This window comes from Eurosta solidaginis, chromosome 1 (assembly GCF_040869045.1).
Source record: "Eurosta solidaginis isolate ZX-2024a chromosome 1, ASM4086904v1, whole genome shotgun sequence".
NCBI classification, from domain to species: domain Eukaryota; kingdom Metazoa; phylum Arthropoda; class Insecta; order Diptera; family Tephritidae; genus Eurosta; species Eurosta solidaginis.
Window position 1 is genome coordinate 344,408,691 of NC_090319.1, and position 13,120 is coordinate 344,421,810.

Here is a 13,120-nt window from a genome sequence, read left to right on the forward strand (position 1 = left end):
ATAGGTTTTATAAGATATTTATTTCAACAACTCAACTCTTTCAATTTTAATCTACGCTTTTCATATAACCAATTGTTTTAAATTTTTATCGTGCTCATCTCTTTAACATAATGTCAACTGTCAGGGTTCGATTCTTTTCATATGTTTTATAAGATATTTATTTCAACAACTCAACTCTTTCAATTTTAATCTACGCTTTCCATATTACCACTAGTTTTCAATTTTTATCCTGCTCATCTCTTTAACATGACTCGAGGTTTAATTTTTAGGGACAACTGTCAGGGTTCGATGCTTTTCATAGGTTTTATAAGATATTTATTTCAACAACTCAACTCTTTCAATTTTAATCTACGCTTTTCATATAACCAATTGTTTTCAATTTTTATCCTGCTCATCTCTTTAACATGATTCGAGGTTTAATTTTTAGGGTCAACTGTCAGGGTTCGATGCTTTTCATAGGTTTTATAAGATATTTATTTCAACAACTCAACTCTTTCAATTTTAATCTACGCTTTTCATATTACCAATAGTTTTCAATTTTTATCCTGCTCATCTCTTTAACATGATTTTACTTTTTAGGGTCAACTGTCAGGGTTCGATGCTTTTCATAGGTTTTATAAGATATTTATTTCAACAACTCAACTCTTTCAATTTTAATCTACGCTTTTCATATAACCAATTGTTTTAAATTTTTTTCGTGCTCATCTCTTTAACATAATTCGAGGTTTAATTTTTAGGGTCAACTGTCAGGGTTCGATGCTTTTCATAGGTTTTATAAGCTATTTATTTCAACAAGTCAACTCTTTCAATTTTAATCTACGCTTTTCATATAACCAATTGTTTTAAATTTTTATCCTGCTCATCTCTTTAACATAATTCGAGGTTTAATTTTTAGGGTCAACTTTCAGGGTTCGATGCTTTTCATAGGTTTTATAAGATATTTATTTCAACAACTCAACTCTTTCAATTTTAATCTACGCTTTTCATATAACCAATTGTTTTAAATTTTTATCGTGCTCATCTCTTTAACATAATTCGAGGTTTAATTTTTAGGGTCAACTGTCAGGGTTCGATGCTTTTCATAGGTTTTAAAAGATATTTATTTCAACAACTCAACTCTCTCAATTTTAAACTACGCTTTTCATATAACCAATTGTTTTAAATTTTTATCCTGCTCATCTCTTTAACATGATTCGAGGTTTAATTTTTAGGGTCAACTGTCAGGGTTCGATGCTTTTCATAGGTTTTATAAGATGTTTATTTCAACAACTCAACTCTTTCAATTTTAATCTACGCTTTTCATATAACCAATTGTTTTAAATTTTTATCCTGCTCATCTCTTTAACATGATTCGAGGTTTAATTTTTAGGGTCAACTGTCAGGGTACGATACTTTTCATAGGTTTTATAAGATATTTATTTCTACAACTCAACTCTTTCAATTTTAATCTACGCTTTTCATATAACCAATTGTTTTCAATTTTTATCCTGCTCATCACTTTAACATGATTCGAGGTTTAATTTTTAGGGTCAACTGTCAGGGTTCGATGCTTTTCATAGGTTTTATAAGATATTTATTTCAACAACTCAACTCTTTCAATTTTAATCTACGCTTTTCATATAACCAATTGTTTTCAATTTTTATCCTGCTCATCTCTTTAACATAATTCGAGGTTTAATTTTTAGAGTCAACTGTCAGGGTTCGATGCTTTTCATAGGTGTTATAAGATATTTATTTCAACAACTCAACTCTTTCAATTTTAATCTACGCTTTTCATATAACCAATTGTTTTCAATTTTTATCCTGCTCATCTCTTTAACATGATTCGAGGTTTAATTTTTAGGGTCAACTGTCAGGGTTCGATGCTTTTCATAGGTTTTATAAGATATTTATTTCAACAACTCAACTCTTTCAATTTTAATCTACGCTTTTCATATAACCAATTGTTTTCAATTTTTATCCTGCTCATCTCTTTAACATGATTCGAGGTTTAATTTTTAGGGTCAACTGTCAGGGTTCGATGCTTTTCATAGGTTTTATAAGATGTTTATTTCAACAACTCAACTCTTTCAATTTTAATCTACGCTTTTCATATAACCAATTGTTTTAAATTTTTATCCTGCTCATCTCTTTAACATGATTCGAGGTTTAATTTTTAGGGTCAACTGTCAGGTTACGATGCTTTTCATAGGTTTTATAAGATATTTATTTCTACAACTCAACTCTTTCAATTTTAATCTACGCTTTTCATATTACCAATAGTTTTCAATTTTTATCCTGCTCATCTCTTTAACATGATTCGAGGTTTAATTTTTAGGGTCAACTGTCAGGGTACGATGCTTTTCATAGGTTTTATAAGATATTTATTTCTACAACTCAACTCTTTCAATTTTAATCTACGCTTTTCATATAACCAATTGTTTTCAATTTTTATCCTGCTCATCTCTTTAACATGATTCGAGGTTTAATTTTTAGGGTCAACTGTCAGGGTTCGATGCTTTTCATAGGTTTTATAAGATGTTTATTTCAACAACTCAACTCTTTCAATTTTAATCTACGCTTTTCATATAACCAATTGTTTTAAATTTTTATCCTGCTCATCTCTTTAACATGATTCGAGGTTTAATTTTTAGGGTCAACTGTCAGGGTACGATGCTTTTCATAGGTTTTATAAGATATTTATTTCTACAACTCAACTCTTTCAATTTTAATCTACGCTTTTCATATTACCAATAGTTTTCAATTTTTATCCTGCTCATCTCTTTAACATGATTCGAGGTTTAATTTTTAGGGTCAACTGTCAGGGTACGATGCTTTTCATAGGTTTTATAAGATATTTATTTCTACAACTCAACTCTTTCAATTTTAATCTACGCTTTTCATATAACCAATTGTTTTCAATTTTTATCCTGCTCATCTCTTTAACATGATTCGAGGTTTAATTTTTAGGGTCAACTGTCAGGGTACGATGCTTTTCATAGGTTTTATAAGATATTTATTTCTACAACTCAACTCTTTCAATTTTAATCTACGCTTTTCATATTACCAATAGTTTTCAATTTTTATCCTGCTCATCTCTTTAACATGATTCGAGGTTTAATTTTTAGGGTCAACTGTCAGGGTACGATGCTTTTCATAGGTTTTATAAGATATTTATTTCTACAACTCAACTCTTTCAATTTTAATCTACGCTTTTCATATAACCAATTGTTTTCAATTTTTATCCTGCTCATCTCTTTAACATGATTCGAGGTTTAATTTTTAGGGTCAACTGTCAGGGTTCGATGCTTTTCATAGGTTTTATAAGATGTTTATTTCAACAACTCAACTCTTTCAATTTTAATCTACGCTTTTCATATAACCAATTGTTTTAAATTTTTATCCTGCTCATCTCTTTAACATGATTCGAGGTTTAATTTTTAGGGTCAACTGTCAGGGTACGATGCTTTTCATAGGTTTTATAAGATATTTATTTCTACAACTCAACTCTTTCAATTTTAATCTACGCTTTTCATATTACCAATAGTTTTCAATTTTTATCCTGCTCATCTCTTTAACATGATTCGAGGTTTAATTTTTAGGGTCAACTGTCAGGGTACGATGCTTTTCATAGGTTTTATAAGATATTTATTTCTACAACTCAACTCTTTCAATTTTAATCTACGCTTTTCATATAACCAATTGTTTTCAATTTTTATCCTGCTCATCTCTTTACCATGATTCGAGGTTTAATTTTTAGGGTCAACTGTCAGGGTTCGATGCTTTTCATAGGTTTTATAAGATGTTTATTTCAACAACTCAACTCTTTCAATTTTAATCTACGCTTTTCATATAACCAATTGTTTTAAATTTTTATCCTGCTCATCTCTTTAACATGATTCGAGGTTTAATTTTTAGGGTCAACTGTCAGGGTACGATGCTTTTCATAGGTTTTATAAGATATTTATTTCTACAACTCAACTCTTTCAATTTTAATCTACGCTTTTCATATTACCAATAGTTTTCAATTTTTATCCTGCTCATCTCTTTAACATGATTCGAGGTTTAATTTTTAGGGTCAACTGTCAGGTTTCGATGCTTTTCATAGGTTTATAAGATATTTATTTCAACAACTCAACTCTTTCAATTTTAATCTACGCTTTTCATATAACCAATTGTTTTCAATTTTTATCCTGCTCATCTCTTTAACATGATTCGAGGTTTAATTTTTAGGGTCAACTGTCAGGGTTCGATGCTTTTCATAGGTTTTATAAGATATTTATTTCAACAACTCAACTCTTTCAATTTTAATCTACGCTTTTCATATAACCAATTGTTTTCAATTTTTATCCTGCTCATCTCTTTAACATAATTCGAGGTTTAATTTTTAGAGTCAACTGTCAGGGTTCGATGCTTTTCATAGGTGTTATAAGATATTTATTTCAACAACTCAACTCTTTCAATTTTAATCTACGCTTTTCATATAACCAATTGTTTTCAATTTTTATCCTGCTCATCTCTTTAACATGATTCGAGGTTTAATTTTTAGGGTCAACTGTCAGGGTTCGATGCTTTTCATAGGTTTTATAAGATATTTATTTCAACAACTCAACTCTTTCAATTTTAATCTACGCTTTTCATATAACCAATTGTTTTCAATTTTTATCCTGCTCATCTCTTTAACATGATTCGAGGTTTAATTTTTAGGGTCAACTGTCAGGGTTCGATGCTTTTCATAGGTTTTATAAGATATTTATTTCAACAACTCAACTCTTTCAATTTTAATCTACGCTTTTCATATACAGCCCAATTCTAAACGAAAATTCCGTGCGAGTTTTCTCCCTTCTCCCATTCCTCGTATTCTAAATAAAAATTCCTTGTGAGTTTTTTCACTTCTCCCTTTCCTCCTATTCTGAACAATGTTCGAAAAAGCGGAAACCGGTTATGGGAGAAAAGTAGGTATTATGAATGTGAGGGAGAGGGAGATTTCTTTGCCATTTCATAGGAGTTTTTTCACTAGTTAAATTAAAGGGAATGCATCAAAATAGTTAAAGGAAGTTCGTTCTTTTAAGAAAGAACACTTATTTGTACAAATTTGTGCTAAAATATGTATGCACATTCTACCACAATATTCTTACTGTTAATACAACAACAACTACAACCACAATATTCTTTATTTTAAGTCGAAAAGTATATCATAAGCAACGGTAGAGCTCTTGGTATACAAATTTGATGCAGCCATCCAGAAATTGCGCAAGGATTTTTTAATAAGGCTTAAATAGATTTTGGCATATGATGAAGGACGAATTCAACTCAACTTGGCCGCCAGAAAATTGCTTTGCTGAATGAAAGCAGGCAACTCCGGCAGATTTGTGTTATGCGGCCGTCTTCTTATGTTCCGCTGTTGATGTTGCTGTGGCACCAATTCATTACTCATTTCAGTGAATACCACATGAAATGCAATAAATACTGTGCAATGTTTATATTTTATTTCTTAATTTCCAACAAATTTGCAACAATAATTAAACTTTTCAATTTTTTAAACAAAATAAGAAATGTGCAACGAAATTTCAATTGACAAAACAGCTGACTTCGAAAATTCGAAATTCCTATTCCCCAATTATTGTTCTCCCTAGGAGAACAGAATTGGAGGAATTTTTCCGCGGGAATAAAAAAATCCGCGAGAATATTTAGAATTGGTCTGATAACCAATTGTTTTAAATTTTTATCCTGCTCATCTCTTTAACATAATTCGAGGTTTAATTTTTAGGGTCAACTGTCAGGGTTCGATGCTTTTCATAGGTTTTATAAGATATTTATTTCAACAACTCAACTCTTTCAATTTTAATCTACGCTTTTCATATAACCAATTGTTTTCAATTTTTATCCTGCTCATCTCTTTAACATGATTCGAGGTTTAATTTTTAGGGTCAACTGTCAGGTTTCGATGCTTTTCATAGGTTTTATAAGATATTTATTTCAACAACTCAACTCTTTTAATTTTAATCTACGCTTTTGATATTACCAATAGTTTTCAATTTTTATCCTGCTCATCTCTTTAACATAATTCGATTAATTTTTATGGTCAACTGTCAGAGTTCGATCCTTTTCATAGGTTTTATAAGATATTTATTTCAACAACTCAACTCTTTCAATTTTAATCTACGCTTTTCATATAACCAATTGTTTTAAATTTTTATCCTGCTCATCTCTTTAACATAATTCGAGGTTTAATTTTTAGGGTCAACTGTCCGGGTTCGATGCTTTTCATAGGTTTTATAAGATATTTATTTCAACAACTCAACTCTTTCAATTTTAATCTACGCTTTTCACATAACCAATTGTTTTAAATTTTTATCCTGCTCATTTCTTTAACACAATTCGAGGTTTAATTTTTAGGGTCAACTTTCAGGGTTCGATGCTTTTCATAGGTTTTATAAGATATTTATTTCAACAACTCAACTCTTTCAAATTTAATCTACGCTTTTCATATAACCAATTGTTTTAAATTTTTATCGTGCTCATCTCTTTAACATAATTCGAGGTTTAATTTTTAGGGTCAACTGTCAGGGTTCGATGCTTTTCATAGGTTTTAAAAGATATTTATTTCAACAACTCAACTATTTACGCTTTTCATATTACTTATAGTTCTCAGGTTGTATCTAACTAAGCTAATTAACATAATTCGACGTTTAATTTATAGGGTCCACTCTCAGGGTTCGACGCTTATCGCGGTTTTTTAGGATATTTATTTGAACACATCAACTCTTTCAATTTTACTTTAAGCTAACTATTAACGCTTTTCATATTACTTGTAGTTCTCTGGTTGTATCTAACTAAGCTAATTAACATAATTTGACGTTTAATTTATAGGGTCCACTCTCAGGGTTCGACGCTTATCGTGGTTTTTTAGGATATTTATTTGAACACCTCAACTCTTTCAATTTTACTTTAAGCTAACTATTTACGCTTTTCATATTACTTACAGTTTTCTAGTTTTATCTATTCTAGTTTTATCTAACTCAGCTAATTAATGTAATTCAACGTTTAATTTATAGGGTCAACACACAGGGTTCGAAGCTTTTCGAGGTTTTTATAGGATATTGATTTCAACACCTCAACTCTTTCAATTTAAATCTACGTTTGTCATATTAGTTGCAGTTTTCAAGTTTTATCTAACTCAGCTGATTAACATAATTCGACGTTTTATTTATAGGGTCCACTCTCAGGGTTCGACGCTTATCGTGGTTTTTTAGGATATTATTTGAACACCACAACTCATTCAATTTTACTTTCAGCTAACTATTTACGCTTTTCATATTACTTATAGTTCTCTGGTTGTATCTAACTCAGCTGATTAACATAATTCGAAGTTTAATTTATAGGGTCCACTCTCAGGGTTCGACGCTTATCGCGGTTTTTAGGACATTTATTTGAACACCACAACTCTTTCAATTTTACTTTAGGCTAACTATTTACGCTTTTCATATTACTTAAAATTTTTTTGGTTTTATCTAACTAAGCTAATTAACATAATTCGACTTTTAATTTATAGGGTCCACTCTCAGGGTTCGACGCTTATCGTGGTTTTTTAGGATATTTATTTGAACACCTCAACTCTTTTAATTTTACTTTAAGCTAACTATTTACGCTTTTCATATTACTTCTAGTTTTCTAGTTTTATCTAACTCAGCTAGTTAATATAATTCGACGTTTAATTTATAAGGTCCACTCTCAGGGTTCGACGCTTATCGTGGTTTTTTAGGATATTTATTTGACACCTCAATTCTTTCAATTTTACTTTAAGCTAACTATTTACGCTTTTCATATTACTTCTAGTTTTCTAGTTTTATCTAACTCAGCTAGTTAATATAATTCGACGTTTAATTTATAAGGTCCACTCTCAGGGTTCGACGCTTATCGTGGTTTTTTAGGATATTTATTTGACCACCCCAACTATTTCAATTTTACTTTAAGCTAACTATTTACGCTTTTCATATTACTTCTAGTTTTCTAGTTTTATCTAACTCAGCTAGTTAATATAATTCGACGTTTAATTTATAAGGTCCACTCTCAGGGTTCGACGCTTATCGTGGTTTTTTAGGATATTTATTTGAACACCTCAACTCTTTTAATTTTACTTTAAGCTAACTATTTACGCTTTTCATATTAGTTCTAGTTTTCTAGTTTTATCTAACTCAGCTAGTTAATATAATTCGACGTTTAATTTATAAGGTCCACTCTCAGGGTTCGACGCTTATCGTGGTTTTTTAGGATATTTATTTGACCACCCCAACTCTTTCAATTTTACTTTAAGCTATTTACGCTTTTCATATTACTTCTAGTTTTCTAGTTTTATCTAACTCAGCTAGTTAATATAATTCGACGTTTAATTTATAAGGTCCACTCTCAGGGTTCGACGCTTATCGTGGTTTTTTAGGATATTTATTTGAACACCTCAACTCTTTTAATTTTACTTTAAGATAACTATTTACGCTTTTCATATTACTTCTAGTTTTCTAGTTTTATCTAACTCAGCTAGTTAATATAATTCGACGTTTAATTTATAAGGTCCACTCTCAGGGTTCGACGCTTATCGTGGTTTTTTAGGATATTTATTTGACCACCCCAACTCTTTCAATTTTACTTTAAGCTAACTATTTACGCTTTTCATATTACTTAAATTTTTTTTGGTTTTATCTAACTAAGCTAATTAACATAATTCGACTTTTAATTTATAGGGTCCACTCTCAGGGTTCGACGCTTATCGTGGTTTTTTAGGATATTTATTTGAACACCTCAGCTCTTTTAATTTTACTTTAAGCTAACTATTTACGCTTTTCATATTACTTCTAGTTTTCTAGTTTTATCTAACTCAGCTAGTTAATATAATTCGACGTTTAATTTATAAGGTCCACTCTCAGGGTTCGACGCTTATCGTGGTTTTTTAGGATATTTATTTGAACACCTCAACTCTTTTAATTTTACTTTAAGCTAACTATTTACGCTTTTCATATTACTTCTAGTTTTCTAGTTTTATCTAACTCAGCTAGTTAATATAATTCGACGTTTAATTTATAAGGTCCACTCTCAGGGTTCGACGCTTATCGTGGTTTTTTAGGATATTTATTTGACCACCCCAACTCTTTCAATTTTACTTTAAGCTAACTATTTACGCTTTTCATATTACTTAAATTTTTTTTGGTTTTATCTAACTAAGCTAATTAACATAATTCGACTTTTAATTTATAGGGTCCACTCTCAGGGTTCGACGCTTATCGTGGTTTTTTAGGATATTTATTTGAACACCTCAACTCTTTTAATTTTACTTTAAGCTAACTATTTACGCTTTTCATATTACTTCTAGTTTTCTAGTTTTATCTAACTCAGCTAGTTAATATAATTCGACGTTTAATTTATAAGGTCCACTCTCAGGGTTCGACGCTTATCGTGGTTTTTTAGGATATTTATTTGACACCTCAATTCTTTCAATTTTACTTTAAGCTAACTATTTACGCTTTTCATATTACTTCTAGTTTTCTAGTTTTATCTAACTCAGCTAGTTAATATAATTCGACGTTTAATTTATAAGGTCCACTCTCAGGGTTCAATGGTTATCGTGTTTTTTTAGGATATTTATTTGAACACCTCAACTCTTTCAATTTTACTTTAAGCTAACTATTTACGCTTTTCATATAACTTATAGTTTTCTGGTTTCATTTAACTAAGCTAATTAACATAATTCGACGTTTAATTTATAGGGTTCACTCTAAGGTTTCGACGCTTATCGTGGTTTCTTAGGATATTTATTTGAACACCACAACTCTTTCAATTTTACTTTAAGCTAACTATTTACGCTTTTCATATTACTTATAGTTCTCTGGTTGTATCTAACTAAGCTAATTAACATAATTCGACGTTTAATTTATAGGGTCCACTCTCAGGGTTCGACGCTTATCGTGGTTTTTTAGGATATTTATTTGAACACATCAACTCTTTAAATTTTACTTTAAGCTAACTATTAACGCTTTTCATATTACTTGTAGTTCTCTGATTGTATCTAACTAAGCTAATTAATATAATTCGACGTTTAATTTATAGGGTCCACTCTCAGGGTTCGACGCTTATCGTGATTTTTTAGGATATTTATTTGAACACCTCAACTCTTTCAATTTTACTTTAAGCTAACTATTTACGCTTTTCATATAACTTATAGTTTTCTGGATTCATTTAACTAAGCTAACTAACATAATTCGACGTTTAATTTATAGGGTCCACTCTCAGGGTTCGACGCTTATCGTGGTTTTTAGGATATTTATTTGAACACCTCAACTCTTTCAATTTTACTTTAAGCTAACTATTTACGCTATTCATATTACTTACAGTTTTCTAGTTTTATTTATTCTAGTTTTATCTAACTCAGCTAATCGACGTTTAATTTATAGGGTCAACACACAGGGTTCGAAGCTTTTCGAGGTTTTTTATAGGATATTGATTTCAACACCTCAACTCTTTCAATTTAAATCTACGTTTGTCATATTAGTTGCAGTTTTCAAGTTTTATCTCACTCAGCTGATTAACATAATTCGAAGTTTAATTTATAGGGTCCACTCTCAGGGTTCGACGCTTATCGCGGTTTTTAGACCATTTATTTGAACACCCCAACTCTTTCAATTTTACTTTAGGCTAACTATTTACGCTTTTCATATTACTTAACATTTTTTTGGTTTTATCTAACTAAGCTAATTAACATAATTCGACTTTTAATTTATAGGGTCCACTCTCAGGGTTCGACGCTTATCGTGGTTTTTTAGGATATTTATTTGACCACCCCAACTCTTTCAATTTTACTTTAAGCTAACTATTTACGCTTTTCATATTACTTAAATTTTTTTTGGTTTTATCTAACTAAGCTAATTAACATAATTCGACTTTTAATTTATAGGGTCCACTCTCAGGGTTCGACGGTTATCGTGGTTTTTTAGGATATTTATTTGAACACCTCAACTCTTTCAAATTTACTTTAAGCTAACTATTTACGCTTTTCATATTACTTATAGTTTTCTAGTTTTATCTAACTCAGCTAATTAATATAATTCGACGTTTAATTTATAGGGTCCACTCTCAGGGTTCGATAGTTATCGTGGTTTTTTAGGATATTTATTTGACATCTCAATCCTTTCAATTTTACTTTAAGCAAACTATTCACGCTTTTCATATTACTTATAGTTTTCTGGCTTTATCTAACGAAGCTAATTAACATAATTCGACGTTTAATTAATAAGGTCCACTCTCAGGGTTCGACGCTTATCGTGGTTTTTTAGGACATTTATTTGAACACCTCAACTCTTTCAATTTTACTTTAAGCTAACTATTTACGATTTTCGTAGTACTTATAGTTTTCTGGTTTTATCTAACTAAGCTAATTCGACGTTTGATTTATAGGGTCCACTCTCAGGTTTCGACGCTTATATTGGTTTTTTAGGATAGTTATTTGAACACCGCAAATCTTTCAATTTTACTTTAAGCTAACTATTTACGCTTTTCAGATTACTTATAGTTTTCTGGTTTTATGTAACTCAGCTAATTAACGTTTAATTTATAGGGTCTCAGGTTTCGACGCTTATCGTGGTTTTTTAGGATAGTTATTTGAACACCTCAACTCTTTCAATTCACTTTAAGCTAACAATTTACGCTTTTCATAGTACTTATAGTTTTCTTGTTTTATCTAACTAAGCTAATTCGACGTTTGATTTATAGGGTCCACTCTCAGGTTTCGACGCTTATCTAACTAAGCTAATTCGACGTTTGATTTATAGGGTCCACTCTCAGGTTTCGACGCTTATCGTGGTTTTTTAGGATATTTATTTGAACACCTCAACTCTTTCAATTTTACTTTAAGCTAACTATTTACGCTTTTCATAGTACTTAGAGTTTTCTGGTTTTATCTAACTAAGCTAATTCGACGTTTAATTTATAGGGTCCACTCTCAGGGTTCGACGCTTATCGTGGTTTTTTAGGATATTTATTTGACCACCTCAACTCTTTCAATTTTACTTTTAGCTAACTATTTACGCTTTTCATATTACTTATAGTTTTCTGGTTTTATCTAACTAAGCTAATTAACATAAATCGACATTTAATTTATAGTGTCCACTCTCAGGTTTCGACGCTTATCGTGGTTTTTTAGGATAGTTATTTGAACACCTCAACTCTTTCAATTTTACTTTAAGCTAACTATTTACGCTTTTCAGATTACTTATAGTTTTCTCGTTTTATCTAACTAAGCTAATTAACATAACTCGACGTTTAATTTATAGGGTCCAATCTGAGGGTTCGACGCTTATCGTGGTTTTTTAGGATATTTATTTGACCACCCCAACTCTTTCAATTTTACTTTAAGCTAACTATTTACGCTTTTCATATTACTTATAGTTTTCTGGTTTTATCTAACTAAGCTAATTAACATAATTCGACGTTTAATTTATAGGGTTCACTCTCAGGTTTCGACGCTTATCGTGGTTTTTTAGGATAGTTATTTGAACACCTCAACTCTTTCAATTTTACTTTAAGCTAACTATTTACGCTTTTCATAGTACTTATAGTTTTCTGGTTTTATCTAAGATAATTCGACGTTTGATTTATAGGGTCCACTCCCAGGGTTCGGCGCTTATCGTGGTTTTTTAGGATATTTATTTGAACACCTCAACTCTTTCAATTTTACTTTAAGCTAACTATTTGCGCTTTTCATATTACTTATAGTTTTCTAGTTTTATCTAACTCAGCTAATTAACATCATTCGACGTTTAATTTATAGGGTCAACACACATGGTTAGAAGCTTTTCGTGGTTTTTTAATAGGATATTGATTTCAACACCTCACTCTTTCAATTTAAATCTACGTTTGTCATATTAGTTGCAGTTTTCAAGTTTTATCTAACTCAGCTGATTAACATAATTCGACGATTTATTTATAGGGTCCACTCTCAGGGTTCGACGCTTATCGTGGTATTTTAGGATATTTATTTGAACACCCCAACTCTTTCAATTTTACTTTAAGCTAACTATTTACGCTTTTCATATTACTTATAGTTTTCTGGTTTTATCTAACTAAGCTAATTCGACGTTTAATTTATAGGGTT

The 13,120-nt window shown here is 30.5% G+C and overlaps 1 long non-coding RNA gene across 4 annotated transcripts in view; it reads right to left on the reverse strand.

Annotated features, from left to right (window-relative positions):
* The window catches only part of LOC137237993 (uncharacterized), a 62,000-nt gene that overhangs the window by 34,348 nt on the left and 14,532 nt on the right, over positions 1-13,120 (reverse strand). The window lies entirely within an intron of this gene.